Genomic DNA, 18,171 nt, shown 5'->3' with positions numbered 1-18,171 from the left:
GGTGGCAAAAAAATAAATAAAAATTAGCGGGTATACAACCGCTTTAAGGAGTTAGTTATTCTCTACAAATACCTAACAATTGCAGGTCGGGTTGTTCATTGCTTATGAAAATATGGTTCTGTTGAGCCAACAGATACATATATTATATGAATACTACTACTGTTGTTGAATGATAGCCTGCTAGGTTTGTGTCCCTCCCCCTCCTTTCTATATTTTTGGTCTTCCCCCTTATCGATTTTGGAGGAATGGTAAAGTAATAATATATACTGGAAGTGATGCTTTTGGTCAGTGAGTATATCTATGTGGTTTGCAATATTTTATTTAAAATATCACTAGATCAAATACATGAAGCTAATATGTATTGGTATATAAATTATTCCAGCTTACCCCTGGTTAGATATATTTGTACACTATATATGGTGCCACTTGATGTTTAGTGGACTCCTCAGTGAACTCTGTTGACAAGGTAGTTGCATTCATGCTATGCGTGTTAACCGGATATGTTGCTGTTTCAAAGTTTCATGTTTTCTATGTTTTTTATATATGTGAACCTGCATTGCCTTATTCATGTGTTTTATTGTAGATAGCGAGTCCCACTCTTTCCAACAACCCTTGAATGTATCCTGACGAAGCAAAACGGTCAAATGCATTGACACACAGGGGCTCACTGTTGTTCATGTGGTGCAGATTTCAATTGTTGCGCCATCCACTCTCATCCATTATATGATATTGTTAACCTTTTTCTTTTCTTTTGTTCTGCTGCCTTATGAATTGTTATAAATAAAAAATAATATTTTTAAACTCTGACTCTCGTCCAAAAGTGCCTTTAAAATCTGATCTTAGGGCAGTTTTTCTGCCCTTTTTTCTCTTTTATCAATATCTGAAACATATGTGGCCAAAGGAGTGCTCTCTCTTTATATTTACAAGCCACAATCTAGTACAGTATCCAGGGGCACAGTGCAGCAACTGTGTCAGGGACTCACCAGCAAACAATGACCTCAGTAGAGGAATTCCAGGCAGCTTGGCAGGGAAAAGGAGGTCTGGCAGGCACATCACAGGTCCTCATGGAGCAGTGTGTCCTGGCTGCAGCATCTGAACCACTCAGAAAATGCAGAACTACAAGTCCCAGCAGTGCAGAGAGCAAAGCACAGCCTATACAGAACTATCTGTCTCCACAGTTCAATGCATCTTCCAGCCTCCTAGTGAGACCTGCAGCCATCAACCAGTCTGTCTATCAATGAAGAGGCTTTCAACAGTCTGACCCCCGTCCATTGTTATCTTTGGTCATTTTAATTCAGCCATACACCTCCCAGTTCCGAGACATCTGGCTTGATCCTCAAGCAGGAAATAATAATGCATGTGTTCTTACTAAGGTCAGCCTAAAAAAAAGGGGGTTTCACCATATCATATCAAAGAAGTGTAGTTACCACATCCCTAATATATAATTAAGAAAAAGAGTGTTTCCCCTTCATTGGGACTTTTAAGGCAACATACACTTGTGTTAAGCAAAAAATTAAGTTTATTGGATATACATAAAAGTATACGATCATAGAAATGATTGATAATTAAAAAAAATCAAAGTTTGTACAGAAAATACACAAACAAAAACAAAAAACAACAATTTAAATGAAAAATATGACAACAAAATAATACTCTTGGGTATATATTAATCTGCCGGTACCGAACTTGTTTCTGGTTAAACACCTTTATCAGAGGTATAGGATATGAGTAAGTATAGTCATAATTTATGTTTACATGCAAAATGATTCCATAGAAGAAAAATGGGTGAAGCGACTGTGCCAGTGGGGGTGTAGATGGGCACCAACAAAAAAGTGGTGAGGTATTAGAACAAAAAGTTTCTGATTTAATGTTTGTCTGATGAGCAGCAGAGAATGGATTCTAGCAATTTGACTGAACAATGTCCATTGTTCAATAAAGGATAGGCGACTGGTCAGCATCATGTCCTACCCCCTGTTGGGACACAGGAACTCACAAACCAAATTATGCAGATAAGTTGATTTTGTTATAAACTGCATCTAGACTAGAGACTGAGACTAGAGAAAAATCCAATATTTCTGAACTCTGCTACAAAGACACCTTAGCTTTCATGAAAGCCACTGTTGCAGTATCAATTGCCAAAATAGTGCCTGATCTAATCCTTACTGCTGTTGCTAAATAGTTTTGTTTGATATATTCTGTTTGCACCAATATATAGTACTGAATGTTTGAACCTAATTTTAGGTTTCGTTTTCAATAATTGTTAGTGCAACCAATAAAGTTTTAGTGTGTGTTTTCAAAAAGTACAAGCTGCATCCTGCGCATTGATATAAACGTTAAAACAAATCTTAAATGGAAGTGGGGCATGGCGATCGGACTCAAAGATGGATGCGTGATCTGGGGCTCCACTCGTCCATAGGAGACAATCCACAGCTATCGGAGCACACCGGCACCATCCGAATCTACAATCACCGCCAACTCGGAGACGAATACCCACAGAGCGGATTGAGGATGGCTGGGCACCGAAAGCATCCTCAACAGCCGCAAAAGATGACCAGCTATTATGCCGCGTGTAGACCCCAGAAAAATAGCGGCAGCGCCCGGGAGCTCAGGCCAGAGCAGAGGCACGGTGTGAGCGGCAGAAATAACGGGCTCCCATCCACCTCCATCCCGCTCCACAAACCCACCCAGCGAATCCTCCTTTGGGCCACCCAGCCCCTCAATGAGGAGTATGGGCAAATCGAAGCCTCGGAGGGACTCCCCGAGCAGGCCACAAGCTGATCCAGGTATGGAGGTAAGTGGGCCTCAACACGCCACTACTGATCAGAATAGTTGGGGGGGACCACATAAGAGATTTCCCAACAGCTGACAGACCAGTCTCAGATACGATGATGAAGGACATGTTACTGTCTCTGTGATCATCTCTACAGGTAGACATGGTCAGGGGGATAACTGAATGCAGGAGGGAAATGCACACACTAGGCCAGAAAGTGAACCAGGTGGAGCACAGGATGGAGGAATATACTTCATCATACAATGTAATGGTTGAAGCACACGCAGCACAGGGAGAAAACATAGATTGGATTAAAGATAATCTGGCTGACCTTGACGACAAATCCAGGAGGAATAACCTCAAGCTGGGGGGAATACCAGAAGCTGTCCCCCCTTATCAGCTCCTGCAATTCACCCAGACCCTCTTCTCCACCCTACTTCCTGCGGCAACAGCACAAGACCTTAGTGTGGACAGGATACACAGAATCTCTAAACTATCCTTCCTCCCTGCTGACACCCCCAGGGATGTCTTACTGAGAGTGCATTATTTTCACATAAAAGACCAAATCTTGAAAGCCTCTCGTAAACCGGAAAATACTCCCCAGCAATATGCCAACATTAGAGTGCTCCCTGATCTTTCCAGGCATACCATGCAACGCTGCCGTTATCTAATGACTATTACCAAAGCACTGAGGAACCATAAAATCCTCATAAATGGAAGTACCCTGCAACACTCTCTATTACCCATAACGGTACCACAATCTCAATATCCACAATAGAGGAAGGGCTCACTGCCCTACGAAGATGGGATATTCTCCCTGACCAGGTCAATCATCACTCACCCCCAGCTGGGCCGTCAGCCATCCAAAATGACTGGCAAATTGTATCTCACAAACGCTCCACTAAGAAAAATGCCGGTGGAAGCTCATAAATGTTATTCAGAGTCCCATAAGTTTGTCTCCAGGGATGAGTTGCATACATTAACTCTCCTCAATACCCCCATACTACCAATAGCAGTTACGTCTGCTCGAGGATCATTTCTGGATCCATTTATTATGATATCCTTGTTGACTTCTCTTTTTTTTTTCCTCTGTTCCTTTTATTGTTTCTTTGATATGCACAGCTCCATCCAAAGCATGGTCAACTCCTCCACTGAAACCGGCACTCCAAAACATTCCTCAACAGTGGCACAACAACTGCACAAGGCATGTCCTATGGGCACAGTGAGTATTCCAATAACAACACCTTACAAATAGAAATGGCCTTGTGGTTCACCCGACGTTCGGTTTGCGGCAAACTTTGCTCGTTCGCAATTCGCCAATTCGGTGGACTTCTGGCGCTGTTCGCGGCGGACATATGCATTTACATTGTGAAGAACTTTGACCCATGACACATCCATCATGGGGTACAGGACAGCCAATTGAGACATTTCAGCACATGAACATACCCCCACCTTATAAATAGACCTGATTTGGAGGCCATTTGGACGCTGTGTGGAGCAGGGACAGTCAGTCTAGCTATTACTATTAGGTCCACAAAAGTCCTTTTAGACTTGTAGATGTACAGTATATAGGGTTGTAATACACTTATAATATACTTTCTTTCAAATATAGAAAGCATATTATAGTGCACTGCATGCAGTGCTGCTGACCGATTTTGCAGCTGTCGTTTCTCAGTGTAGGGAGGAGTAGTTTGGTTTTTGGAGCAGGGACAGTCTGCAATTCACTAGCTACTAACTACCGTAGGTGACCGCGATATTGTGTCAATCTCGCCGCTTCTATCGGCAAGATTGACACCCTACGAGCCCCATCGTGGGATCCAGCGCCGAGCTGGCTCGCATCAGGAAAGGAAAAATGTTTATTTTCCTTTCCCGATAAGCGACAAGCATCGCTGGCCGGGTTGACACTGGTGCGGGGATCCGAATTGGATTCCCGCCAATACCAGGCAGTTTTTGGTATGAATCCTAAGGGAGAACTCCACGCCAAATAAAAAAAAATGGCATGGGTTCCCCCTTGGGAGGCACACCAGGCCCTTAGGGCCGGTAGGAATTTTAAGGGGGATCCCCTACACCGGAAAAAACGGCGTGGGGTCCCCCACAAAATCCATACCAGACCAATATCCGAGCACGCAGCCCGGCCAGTCAGGAAAGGGGGTGGGGACGAGTGAGCGCCCCCCCCCCCCGAGCCATACCAGGATGCTGGGACTGTGACATCATAAGGGGGCGGGGTCACCATGTGACATCAACGGTGACCCCGCCCCTTGTCCCTATATAAGTCGCCGCACACCGCGTCCCTGGCATTGCGGCCGGAGAGAGCTTTGAGTCAACATCTCTAGAAGAAGAAGAAGAATGGAAGGTGGGGGCGGCAGCGGCGGCGGCGACAGAAGACCGGGCCACTGCTAGTAAAAGAGCTGGAAGAAGAAGCGGTGGCCCGGCAAGAAGAACCAAATAGGGGGACAAGACCCCCGAAGTCGTAAGAAGAGGGCGGCGACAAAGAAGAAAGCCGGGCGAGAAGACCCTCGAAGATGGAAGAAGACCCCTGGAGCAGTGCAATAAACTATTTTAACCCTTGTTGTGTTGTGTTTTTTTTTCACAGGTGAATGGGTAGGGGTACATTGTACCCCATACTCATTCACATAGGGTGGGGGGCTGCTATCCGAGGGCTCCCGGATTCCGATAAGCCCCCCGCCCGCAGACCCCCAAAACCAACGTCCAGGGTTGTCGAGAAGAGGTCCTTGTTCTCATCAACATGGGGACAAGGTGCTTTGAGGTGGGGGGCCGCGTTGAGGGCACGTGGCCTGGTACGGCTCAGGAGGGAGGGCGCTCGCTCGTCCCCACCCCCTTTCCTGACCGGCCGGGCTGCGTGCTCGGATAGTGGTCCGGTATGGATTTTGGTGGGGACCCCACGCCATTTTTTTTTCGGGATAGGGGATTCTCCTTAAAATCCCTACCAGACCTAAGGGCCTGGTATGCCCCCGAGAAGGCATGCAGGCTTCATGAGTGAGGCGACATTATCGCCACTCTCTCGCTCTCGCTACTATAGGAAAATGACATTTTCCTATTGCAGCCAGCGCAAGAACCAGGATCACTCTGGTTAGAGAAGCCTGTCGCCGGGAACCAGTGCGACACGATCGCGCTGGAAACACAGGGTCATTTAAAAAATTACAGGCAGAGGAAGAGGCAGGCCCTTCTGCAGGGGTGGTAGGGGTAGGACAGGAGCAACAGGCTTGAGCCAAAGTGGCAAATTTCAGAAGGAGCGTTCGATTACGTCAAAGGATGCACCAGACTTGGTTGAGTGGCTCACTCAGCCTTACTCTTCTGCACCCTCCTCATCCCTCCTCATCCTCTCGATCTGCACCCTCTTCTTCACTCTCTGCTGTTTGCACCCCCAATGACACTACCACCAACACCACCAACACCATATACCCTCCGCTTGAGTCACAGGAATTATTTTCTGATCCATTACAAGACATTGCCGATGCGCAGCCATTATTGGCATTGGATCAGGAAGAGGAGGTAGCAACAACCGCCACTCAGTATTCTGATGACAGTACCCAGATCAGCCCAAGGAGGTTGGTCCCCGGTGTTGCTGCCTATTCTTAGATCTCTAATTATAGCGGTGGGGAAGGTGACGTCGATGATCACGTCTAGTGATGTCATGTGGGTGCCCACAAGAGAGGAAGAGGAGGGGAGTTCAGAGGGAGATATGGACTAGCAGATAGGGAGGAGAAGCAGGCGGAACTTACATTGCACAGGAGGGACAAACCAGACTGCTAATGTATCAGGAGCGAGGCATCAACCATGTACGGTCACATCTGGCGCTCCCAGGACGCTGGCACATGGCTCTGCAGTGTGGGCTTTTTTTAACGTGTCTGCTGCTGACTATAGTGTTGCCATCTGCAGCCTATGCAGTCAGAAATATGACACCAGATTTCCCTCTTGCCCAACGGTTGACGGCTGGCTTGTCAGAACTGATAGCCCGCCAACTACTGCCATATAAACTGGTGGACTCTGAGGCCTTTCGAAAATTTGTGGCCATTGGAACACCACAATGGAAGATCCCAGAAAGGAAGTATTTCTCACAGAAGGTCATCCCAGAGCTATATGGCCATGTTCAGTGGCAAGTGAATGTATTTCTGGCACACAGTGTTGGTGCCAAGATACATCTGACCACAGACACGTGGTCTAGCAAACACGGGCAGTGAAGGTATATAACTTTTACTGCCCACTGGGTGAACCTTCTGATGGCCGTCAAGCATGTAACTCCTGGCATTCATGTAGATTTGGTTTTACCTCCACGGATTGCATGCAGGCCTGCCTCTTCTTCTCCTCCTCCTACTCCATTCTCCCTCTCCTCATCAGCTGACTCCTCCTTTTCTGCTGCTAGCATCTCTTCCGCTGCACCGCCCAAGATCCCCAGAATCTATTCGACATGCCAGGTGAGACGTTGCCATGCTGTGCTGCGTCTGCTGTGCCTGGAAGCCAAGAGCCACACTGGCCCTGCACTCCTTTCAGATTTGCATTCACAGGCAGATCAGTGGCTAACAACGCTCAATTTGACAGTTGGTAAAGTGGTGTATGACAACGGTGCCAATCTGCTTAGCGCATTGAAACAGGGCAAAATTACACACATGCCATGCATGGCACACGTCTTAAACTTGGTCGTGCAGCAATTCGTTGTCAAATATCCTGGGGTCCAGGACATCTTGCAGCAGGCAAGGAAAATCTCGGCCCAATTCAGAAGATCTTACACGGCCATGGCTCGTCTTGCTGACATTCAGCGGTGACGCAAATCTACCGGTCAGACATCTTATTTGCGATTGCCCGACGCAATGGAACTCAACCTTCTATATGCTTGAAAGGCTGCATGCAGCAGAAATGTGCAGTTAACGACTACCTGTACGAACTCTGCAGCAGAACAGGTTCTGGGAGCTTGGTTTTTTTTCACCGTGCCAGTGGCTGCTCATGCGCGACGCATGCAGACTTCTGCGGCCATTTGATAAGATCACCAAACTGGTCAGTCGCAGCCATCAGTGACATCATACCTTATGCTTTCTTTATGGAGCGTGCATTGCGTCGTGTCATTGATCAAGCCGTGGAGGAGAAGGAAGATGAGGAAGTCGCAATGCTGGATGAATTCCCAGGGGGGCTACTCTATCTGAGACAAGTCAACAACAGGAGTATGAAGAGGAGTCAGAGGAGGATGGTGCCGGGGCGGATGAGGAGGAGCAAGAAGAGCATGCTTTAAACCCTTCTGGGATCCCTGTTGTTGTCCGTGGATGGGGAGAGGAGAATGAGGAGGACGACATTATCCTGGATGATGAGCAGGAGCCAGGCCACCACACCGCTTCCAGTTTGGTGCAAATGGGGGCCTTCATGCTCCAGTGCTTTAACAGGGACCCCTGTATAAAAAGCATAAAGGTCGAGGACCAATACTGGGTGGCAACGTACTTAGACCCCCGGTACAAACACAAAATGGCGGAAATGTTACCACCATCACAGAGGGCTGTCAGAATGGTGCACTTACAGGCCTTGCTTAGAGAAATGCTGCATTCTGCTTTTGCGTGCCCCCTAACAGAGGAATTTGCACTCCCAGAGAAAGAGTTGCGGGTACCAATCCAACAGCGCCTGCAAGAAGAGGGCAGTTTGAAGATGTGTTGGTGACTTCTAATATGAGTTCATTCTTTCAGCCGACCCATCGTCAGGTGTCATCCGGATCCAGCATCAGGGAATGCCTAGAACGACAGGTGTCTGACTACATTGGGTTAACGGCCGATGTGGATGCTCTGAAGAGTGATGAACCCCTGGACTACTGGGTGGGCAGGCTTAACCTCTGGCCAGAGCTTGTCCAATTTGCAATGGAACTGTTGGCTTGCCCCTCATCCAGTGTCCTGTCCGAAAGGACATTCAGCAGGGGGGATCGTGACCGTGCCACCTGACAGAGGAATTCCCACTCCCAGAGAAACAGTTGTGGGTACCAATCCAACAGCACCTGCAAGAAGAGGGTGGTTTGAAGATGTGTTGGTCACTTCTGATATGAGGTCATTCTTTCAGCCGACCCATCAACAGGTCTCATCCGGATCCAGCATCAGGGAACGTCTAGACTGACAGGTGCCTGGCTACATCGGGTTAGCGGCCGATGTGGACGCTCTGAGAAGTGATGAACCCCTGGACTACTGGGTGAGCAGGCTTGACCTCTGGCCAGAGCTTGCCCAATTTGCAATGGAACTGTTGGCTTGCCCCTTGTCCAGTGTCCTGTCCAAAAGGACGTTCAGCGCAGCAGGGGGGAGCGTGACCGCTAAGCTCACTCGCCTAGCTCACAACAGTGTTGACTACCTCACATTTATTAAAATGAAGGAGGCATGGATCTCAGAGGAATTCAACACATGTGACCAGTAGTGTCATGTATATGCATAACTCTATAAACAATTAATATAATCTAGCACACAGACCTTTTTTCTACCTTTTGGCTCACTTCCTTGAACAAAAAAAGCACACCATACTATATACCCGTACCCTCCTGTTTGAAGAGGTTGAGCAGTGTCATATTTTTGGTGCTCTATCTCGGTGCTGGTGTGGTGTCAGTGCTCTCTATCACGGTGCTGGTGTCAATGCTCTCTATCTCGGTGCTGGTGTGGTGTCAGTGCTCTCTATCACGGTACTGGTGTGGTCTCAGTGCTCTCTATCTCGGTGCTGGTGTGGCCTCAGTGCTCTCTATCACGGTGCTGGTGTGGTGTCAGTGCTCTCTATCACGGTGTTGGTGTCAGTGCTCTCAATCGCGTTTCTGGTGTCAGTGCTCTCTATCTCGGTGCTGGTGTCAGTGCTCCCTATCTCGGTGCTGGTGTGGTGTCAGTGCTCTCTATTATCATTGCTGGTGTCAGTGCTCTCTATCATGGTGCTGGTGTCAGTGTTCAGTTTCTATCGCGGTGCTGGTTTTAGACAGTGAGGGAGATAGCAGCAGAGAAGCCAATCAGCAGGAAGTGCCAGCACCATGGCTGAGGATCAGCACTGGACTGGCACCTCCGGATCACCGCAGTGGAGCCCAGCATAGGTGGGGGTAAGGGCCGGGCAGAGGGAGGGGCTCAAGCACATGTTGGCACACTAGGACACTGGTATAGGACTGCGCTTCCCTGACTGTGGCACTGATCATTTCCTGCACCCACTTTATAGCCTGGTCTGACCTTGCCTCTCCTCCATGGCCTTCATGCGCTCCTGAATTGTCAAAATTTCACAGATAAAAAAAGAATGCTTGTCGTTGTCGATCCCAGATTCACTTAATACTTTTGTTATGTCAGTGCCCATGTTGTGGGACTATGTGTGAACAGCTAGTAAGCATTTTGTGGCTGAAAATATGACCTGGAGGTTTTTAAGGTTCGCCTGCCATTAAAGTCAATGCGGTTCGCAAACTTTTGGCCACGTTCGCGGTTCGCATTCGCGAAACATCCCATCAGAAGTTCGTCCATCACAACTTATAAAATATCACTTATCCTCTACAATGACAATCCCCTGTCTATCAATTAATGCTTGAGGCCTAAACCACCCAGTAAAAAGGTTTTCTCTCTGCAAAGAAGCCAGTAAACATAAGGCGGATATTCTCTGCGTACAAGAAACGCACTTGCAATTTAACAGAGTACCACAATGTACGCATAAGGAATACCCGCACATCTACATGGCCTGTACTCCAAAGCACAAAAAGGAGGTGTCTTACTAGCCATTAAAAACTCTCTATCCTTCCAACACAAAGATATCTTTCTTGACGCAGGAGGCAGATACATTATTATCTTAGAAAACTTAAGCTCAAAACCATATACGATAGTCACGCTATATGCCCTGAATACACACCAAATCCAACTCCTTAAGAAAGCGCTACACAAAGTTAACTCATTGAAATACGGTAAGATCTTGATTTGCAGAGACTTTAATGTGTCATCAGATCCAACAATGGACACATCCTCCGGCAAATCCAAAGTTACACCAGCTATTCAAACACTTCTTCACAAGGAGGAACTGTTTGACACTTGGAGGTGCCTTCACGCCAATGAAAAAGATTACACCTTTTTCTCCAACAGGCACTGCTCCTACTCCTGCATAGACATGTTCTTAATGGATAAATAGCTCTTGCAAAACGTGGAGACAACAAATATTCATGACATTACATGATCAGATCACGATCTATGTCTATAACAGAAAAGGGAATCTCGTAATCACCCCCCATCTGGCGATGTAATACCCACATAATCCAAGAACCACATTCTTGCAAGTCACTCTCCCAGCACCTTAATACTTTTTTTCAGACAATTTCCGATCAGTAAATGATCCATACACATTATGGAATACACATAAGGCCCTCATGAGAAATTTTAATTCAAATGGGAGCTACAGAAAAAAAAATTAAGGTCTCAGCGGCTTCAAACTACTCTCTCAGACATTCATAACCTAGAATCCCAAAATAAGAAAGCACCAACAACACCTGTAGCTAACAAATTAAATTCTCTCCACGAAAAACTCAGAGAGATACTAACACAAACATCTTAGAACTAAATTACTATACAAATGCTAACAGAGCAGGAAAATGTCTTGCAAATAGATTAAAAGTGGTACGTACAAAGACAAGAATAGCATACCTAAAACATCCTACATTAGCACACAAAATAATAAACCCGCAAGATATAGCAAACCAATTTGCGTATTATTACAGCTCACTGTATAATTTACATAGGGATCCCAATACACCTCAACCAACTGAAGAAAAAATAAAAAAATTTCTGCAGAGCATTAACCTGCCAACTCTCTCTGAACAACAACTAGAGTTATTAAATGCCATTTACGGCTCAAAAGCTAGAGAAGACGTTGGACACACTTCCAAATGGGAAAGTTTCCGGACCCGACGGATTCTCTAACGAATATATTAAAACGTTCAAAAATATCTTATCACCACACCTGGTGACTATATACAATAAAGCTGCTGAGATCGCAACCCTTCCTCCAGAAATGCTGAGGGCACACATAGTGGCGCTACCAAAACCAGTCAAGGAACCCAACACACCGGCCAACTTTAGGCCCATTTCTCTTAATTCAGATACCAAAGTATACACAAAACTTCTGGCCAAAATACTCTCGACTGTTATGTCTTCAATTATAAAGCGTGACCAGATGGGCTTTGTGAGGGGGAGACAAACCTCTGATGCAACCAGGAGAATTGTCATTGTGATCCATCATGCCAAAAAGAATCAAACGCCTTCTCTGCTGTTATCCATCGATGCAGAGACGGCGTTTAATAGAGTCCACTGCACCTATATGAAAATGACTCTAACCAAGTTTGGATTTAACGGCTCTATATTACATTTTATGCTATGGCTATTATGGCACTATATTCATGTCCCACAGCGCAGGTATACTCTGCAGATACTTTATCTACACCATTCAATATCAATAATGGTACAAGACAATGGTGCCCCCTATCTCCAACCATCTTCAATTTGATGATTGAACCCCTAGCTGAAGCTATAAGAACACACCCCTCAATCACGGGTTTCCAGTTTGGCTCTAGAGCTAATACCATTAATCTATTTGCAGATGATGTAATCCTGATCCTAACTAACCTGAGTACATCTCTAACTGAAGCCGACAAACTCCTTACTGTTTTTGGTGACATATCATATTATAAGATTCATTTTACCAAATTATTGATTTTGGATCTAGGAGTTCCACCTAGAACAAGAAATAATCTTAAAGCGCAACTACCTTATACGTGGAGCAAAGGAGGTATCACATATTTAGGAATAATACTTATGAGCAAAACTTCCGCTCTTGCTAAAGCTAATATGATTCCACTGATAGCCAAACTAAAAGTCCAAATCAAAACTATGTCAAAGAAGGAAGTATCATGGCTTGGTAGAATAACAGCGTATAAAATGTTGATATTACCACAAATATTATTTGTGTTCCACACTTTACCAATCCACATTCCTCACCGGTACAGGAAAAATATAGCTACTCTAGGGTGGAGATATATATGGAATAGTAAAAAAGCCAGGTGCTCCCGAAACACCCTCACTTCCCATAAAAAAGCAAGAGGGGCAGGTCTAGTGGTTATATATACAATTATTTCTGGGTTGTTTTGTTAGATCAGATCAAACATTGGTTCCAAAAAGAGGACACATCACTATGGGTAGATATTGAAATGACAATAGCACCGACAAAAAAACTGATGCATCTAATTATGAGTGACAGATGGTCACCATGGGACATAAACAAATTGCCTCCCCCAATGCAAATCTCATTAAGGACATGGAGATACCTCCTGGAACAGAATCACACGGACATACAAGACACAAAATACAACTACCCTTGATCCTCCTGGAAGCAAAAATACCAATGCTGACAGCCAGTGACCTTATACAAAAGGGAATAACACACATACCAGACCTGTACACTGGAACTCAACACAAGTCTGTAGAACAGATTATAACACAATACTGACTCACGGATAGGGATTAGCTTCGAGTTCGAGTCGAACTCATGTTCGACTCGAACATTGCCTGTTTGCCTGTTCAGCGAACAGTGAAGAATTTGGGCTGTTCGTGGCAAATTTGAAAAGCCGGAACACCCTATACAAGTCTATGGGAGAAATCTAAAGTGCTAATTTTAAAGGGTAATATGCAGGTTACTGTCCTAAAAAGTGTTTGGGGACCTGGGTCCTGCCCCAGGGGACATGGATCAATGCAAAAAAAAGTTTTAAAAACTGCAGTTTTTTCAGGAGCAGTGATTTTAATAATGATTAAAATGAAACAATAAAAGTGTAATATTCCTTTAAATGTGGTACCTGGGGGTGTCTATATTATGCCTGTGAAGGGGGCGCATGTTTCCCGTGCTTAGAACTGTCCCTGCACAAAGTGTCATTTGTGCAGGAAAAAAAGTCTTTTAAAATCACTTGCGGCTATATTGTCGGCTCCCGTAATACAGAGAACACTCAATGAGTGTTCTCTGTATTAGCCGACAATTCATTCATTCATTGATAAAAAAATAAAATAAAAAAAAAGCGTGAGGGTTCCCCTAAATTCAATTACCAGGCCCTTCAGGTCTGATATGGATATTAAGGGGAACCCCATGTCAAATAAAAAAAAAATTGACGTGGGGGTCCCCCTAAATATCCATACCAGACCCTTCAGGTCTGGTATGGATATTAAGGGGAACCCCGCATCAAATAAAAAAAAAATTGACGTGGGGGTCCCCCTAAAAATCCATACCAGACCCTTTATCTGAGCACACAACCTGGCAGGCCGCAGGAAAAGAGGGGGGGACGAGAGAGCGCCCCCTCCCTCCTGAACCGTACCAGGCCACATACCCTCAACATTGGGAGGATGCTTTGGGGGTCTGTGACCCCTCAAAGCACCATGTTCCCATGTTGATGGGGACAAGGGCCTCATCCCCACAACCCTGAGCGGTGGTTGTGGGAGTCTGCGGGCGGGGGGCTTATCAGAATCTGGAAGCCCCCTTTAACAAGGGGACCCCCAGATCTCACCCCCCCATTTGAAATGGTAAGGGGGTACAAAAGTACCCCTACCATTTCAAAAAGAAAGTGTAAAAATTGTTAAATAAGACAAACACACTTTTGAAAAATTCCTTTATTAAAAATAATTTTTTTTAAAAAAAGATTCCAGCGGTGCTAATCCACTCTTGCTATCCAGCGACGGATCTCCGGGGTCCAGCGATGGATGATCATATCCAGCGACGGGGGATTTCTCAGTCCAGCGCTGTCCATACATCTGTCTTCTGTCTCCACTGCGGAGACACTGCGGGCATCCCAGCGCTGACGTTTCTTATATTAGGACGGCGGGGCCACCCGTCACCTGACCCCGCCCCCTCTGACGCTAGTGAGGGGAGCCAGGGGTTCCCCAGTGACGTATGGGTGACCCCGCCCCCTCTGATGTAACGGAAACCTGCGTTACATCAGAGGGGGCGGGGTCACCCATATGTCACTGGGGAACCCCTGGCTTCCCTCACCAGTGTCAGAGGGGGCGGGATCAGATGACAGGTGGCCCCGCCCTCCTAATACAAGAAACGTCAGCGCTGGGATGCCCGCAGTGTCTCCGCAGTGGAGACAGAAGACGGATGTATGGACAGCGCTGGACTGAGAGATCCCCCGTTGCTGGATATGATCATCCATTGCTGAACCCCGGAGATCCGTCGCTGGATAGCAAGAGTGGATTAGCACCGCTGGAATCTTTTTTTTATTTTTAATAATTTAATAATTTAATTTAATAATTTTTAATAAGAAAGTGTGTTTGTCTTATTTAACCATTTTTACACTTTCTTTGTGAAATGGTAGGGGTACGTTTGTACCCCCTTACCATTTCAAACGGGGGGGGATCTGGGGGTTCCCCTTGTTAAAGGGGGCTTCCAGATTCTGATAAGCCCCCCACCCGCAGACCCCCACAACCACCGCTCAGGTTTGTGGGGATGAGGCCCTTGTCCCCATCAACATGGGGACATGGTGCTTTAAGGGGTCACAGACCCCCAAAGCATCCTCCCAATGTTGAGGGCATGTGGCCTGGTACGGTTCAGGAGGGAGGGGGGCCGCTCTCGTGTCGCCCCCTCTTTTTCTGCGGCCTGCCAGGATGAGTGCTCGGGTAAAGGGTCTGGTATGGATTTTTAGGGGGACCCCCGCGTCAAATTTTTTTTTTTATTTGATGCGGGGTTCCCCTTAATATCCATACCAGACCTGAAGGGTCTGGTATGGACATTTAGGGGGACCCCCACGTCATTTTTTTTTAAAATTTGACACGGGGTTCCCCTTAATATCCATAGCAGACCTGAAGGGCCTGGTAATTGAATTGAGGGGAACCTCTATGCTTTTTTTTTTTTATCAATGAATGAATGAATTGTCGGCTAATACAGAGAAGACTCATTGAGTGTTCTCTGTATTACGGGGAGCCGACAATATAGCCGCAAGTGATTTTAAAAGACTTTTTTTCCTGCACAAATGACACTTTGTGCAGGGACAGTTCTAAGCACGGGAAACATGCGCCCCTTCACAGGCATACTATAGACACCCCCTAGGTACCACATTTAAAGGAATATTACACGTTTATTGTTTCACTTTAATCATTATTAAAATCACTGCTCCTGAAAAAACGGCCGTTTTTAAAACTGTTTTTTTGCATTGATCCATGTCCCCTGGGGCAGGACCCAGGTCCCCAAACACTTTTTAGGACAGTAACTTGCATATTAGCCTTTAAAATTAACACTTTAGATTGTGAAAGTTCGAGTCCCATAGACTTTAATAGGGTTCTAAAGTTCACACAAAGTTTAGGTCTGTTCGCAGGTTCTGGTGCAAACCGAACAGGGGGGTGTTCGGCTCATCCCTACTCACGGATGACAAGGTATTTAAATGTTTAAGAATATTGCAATTCCTTAAATCCCAAGCGCATCTGACTGTAACCCTTCCACACAAAATATGGCAGTTCTACTCCACAGCCAAACATGACACAAACGGTATATCCTTTTTTTTACAACATTATAAGGAACAAACTAACATTTGTTAAAACTATAGCTATGAAAAAACGGGAGGAAGAATTGGGCACTACCTTTTCAGTAGAGCAATGGCAATGATCATTCAAAGAAATACATAAAGCCTCACATTGTGTTAAACACTGGGAGCTAACAATTAAAATGGCAAACGTGTGGCACTACACTCTATATAGAATAGCAAACTACTTCCCTCCAGCAATGCCACAATGCTGGAGAGTGTGTGGACAAATAGGAACCCTATTGCACATGCTTCGGCACTGTCCCACAGTAAAAAGCCTATGGAATCAAGTATTTCAAATGATATCACCTATTACAGGAATGCTCACAACCCCAGACCCAGTTTTGGCAATTTTCAACCTGAACATAGATAAATTCCATACAGGCTGCAGACCCATCATTTCCTACATATTTTAATGCTGCTTACACGCGATCGAACCACAACACGCCGGACAATCCGATCGTGTGTGGGCTCCAGCTGACTTTTTCATCGTAAAGTACGGCGGACTTAAAAAGTAGTTTTGACTCAACATTTGTCCACTGGACTTGGCTTTCAGTGGACAATCCATTCGTCAGTGTGCTAGTCCGGCGGACTAAGAATGACGCATGCTCTGAAGAAAGTACGAGAAGGAAGCTATTGGCTACTGGCTATTGAACTTCCTTTTTCTAGTCCCGTCATACGTGCTGTACATCATCGCTTTAGAAATCGCCGGACTTTCGGAGCATCCATGTGTGGCCAAGTCCGGTGGATTATTTGCCAGATTGTTTGCCGGTCCAATTCCGCTGGACAATTCGATCGTGTGTACGTGCCATTAGATACACGTTTATTGATTCTATGTGATTGGAAATCCACTACTACCATAAATATCTCAGACATCACTAAAGCTGTGCACAGAAATTACACTTTTGACTGTCTCATAGCGATAAACTCTCTGAATTGCACAGCATTTGACAAGCAATGGTCTATATGGCCCAAATGCTTCTGACTAAACAAAAGGAGCATAGGCAGAGTTGACTTAAGTTGTGTTTATTGATTATTGGTTGTTCTAAACACAATGAATCACAAAAGTGTTTTCACAGATGTTTACTATGTATATGTGCATTTCACAGTACTTACTTTCTTTCTTCTGTATTTTGTTTATTTCTGAAATACTCAATAAAAAATATTGAAACAAAAACAAATCTTGAATGCATTGTAATTACTGGTGCAATCTTCTGAGAATTCCAGGAGATCTTTATTTTTCCCTGCAAACTCAAATATTTGCATGAAACCACAAACAATAGTTGATCCTTGCACACCTTAGTTTAATGACCGGTAGGTCCTGGTGCACACTGCAAGGTATACACAAAAAGTAAACATGAAACTCAGGAAATATTATAGTGTTTAGATTTTTAGTATTAGTAGTAGTATTATGTGAAAATACTTTTTGTAATTGTGAGTGATATAGTATATAATGTGCCACTGCCCAATCCAGCTGTTACGATAATTTTTTTTCAGTGGAAAAGATTCATTGAACAGGTTTGAAAGCATTATCCAATATTTTTTTTTCTTATGTGGCAGAAAAGTTTTGGGAATGTCTGCACACTTCTTTGCCTTTCCTTTTTCATGAGCAAAAACATGTGTGCCAAAAATGCAGTCTTAATTTATATTTAACTAACAATACCAAACATGTGTGAACAGGATCATGCATATCTGATCAACTATCCTCATGTGTCTAGACATCTTTCATTTTCCTGTAAAGCATTCACTAATGGTGTTTTATTTATTTTTTTGCAAGAATCCACATAACAGGTGTATCCTTTAAAAGAAGTTATTATATTCTATAAAAGAAATACAATATATCAAGTCAGATAAATTGATATGATATGCATAT

The sequence above is a fragment of the Lithobates pipiens genome, unplaced genomic scaffold, assembly GCF_037356315.1.
Source record: "Lithobates pipiens isolate NorthernLeopardFrog02 unplaced genomic scaffold, aLitPip1_a1.2 Scaffold_16, whole genome shotgun sequence".
Classification (NCBI taxonomy): domain Eukaryota; kingdom Metazoa; phylum Chordata; class Amphibia; order Anura; family Ranidae; genus Lithobates; species Lithobates pipiens.
Note: the sequence above shows the minus strand (reverse complement) of the source record.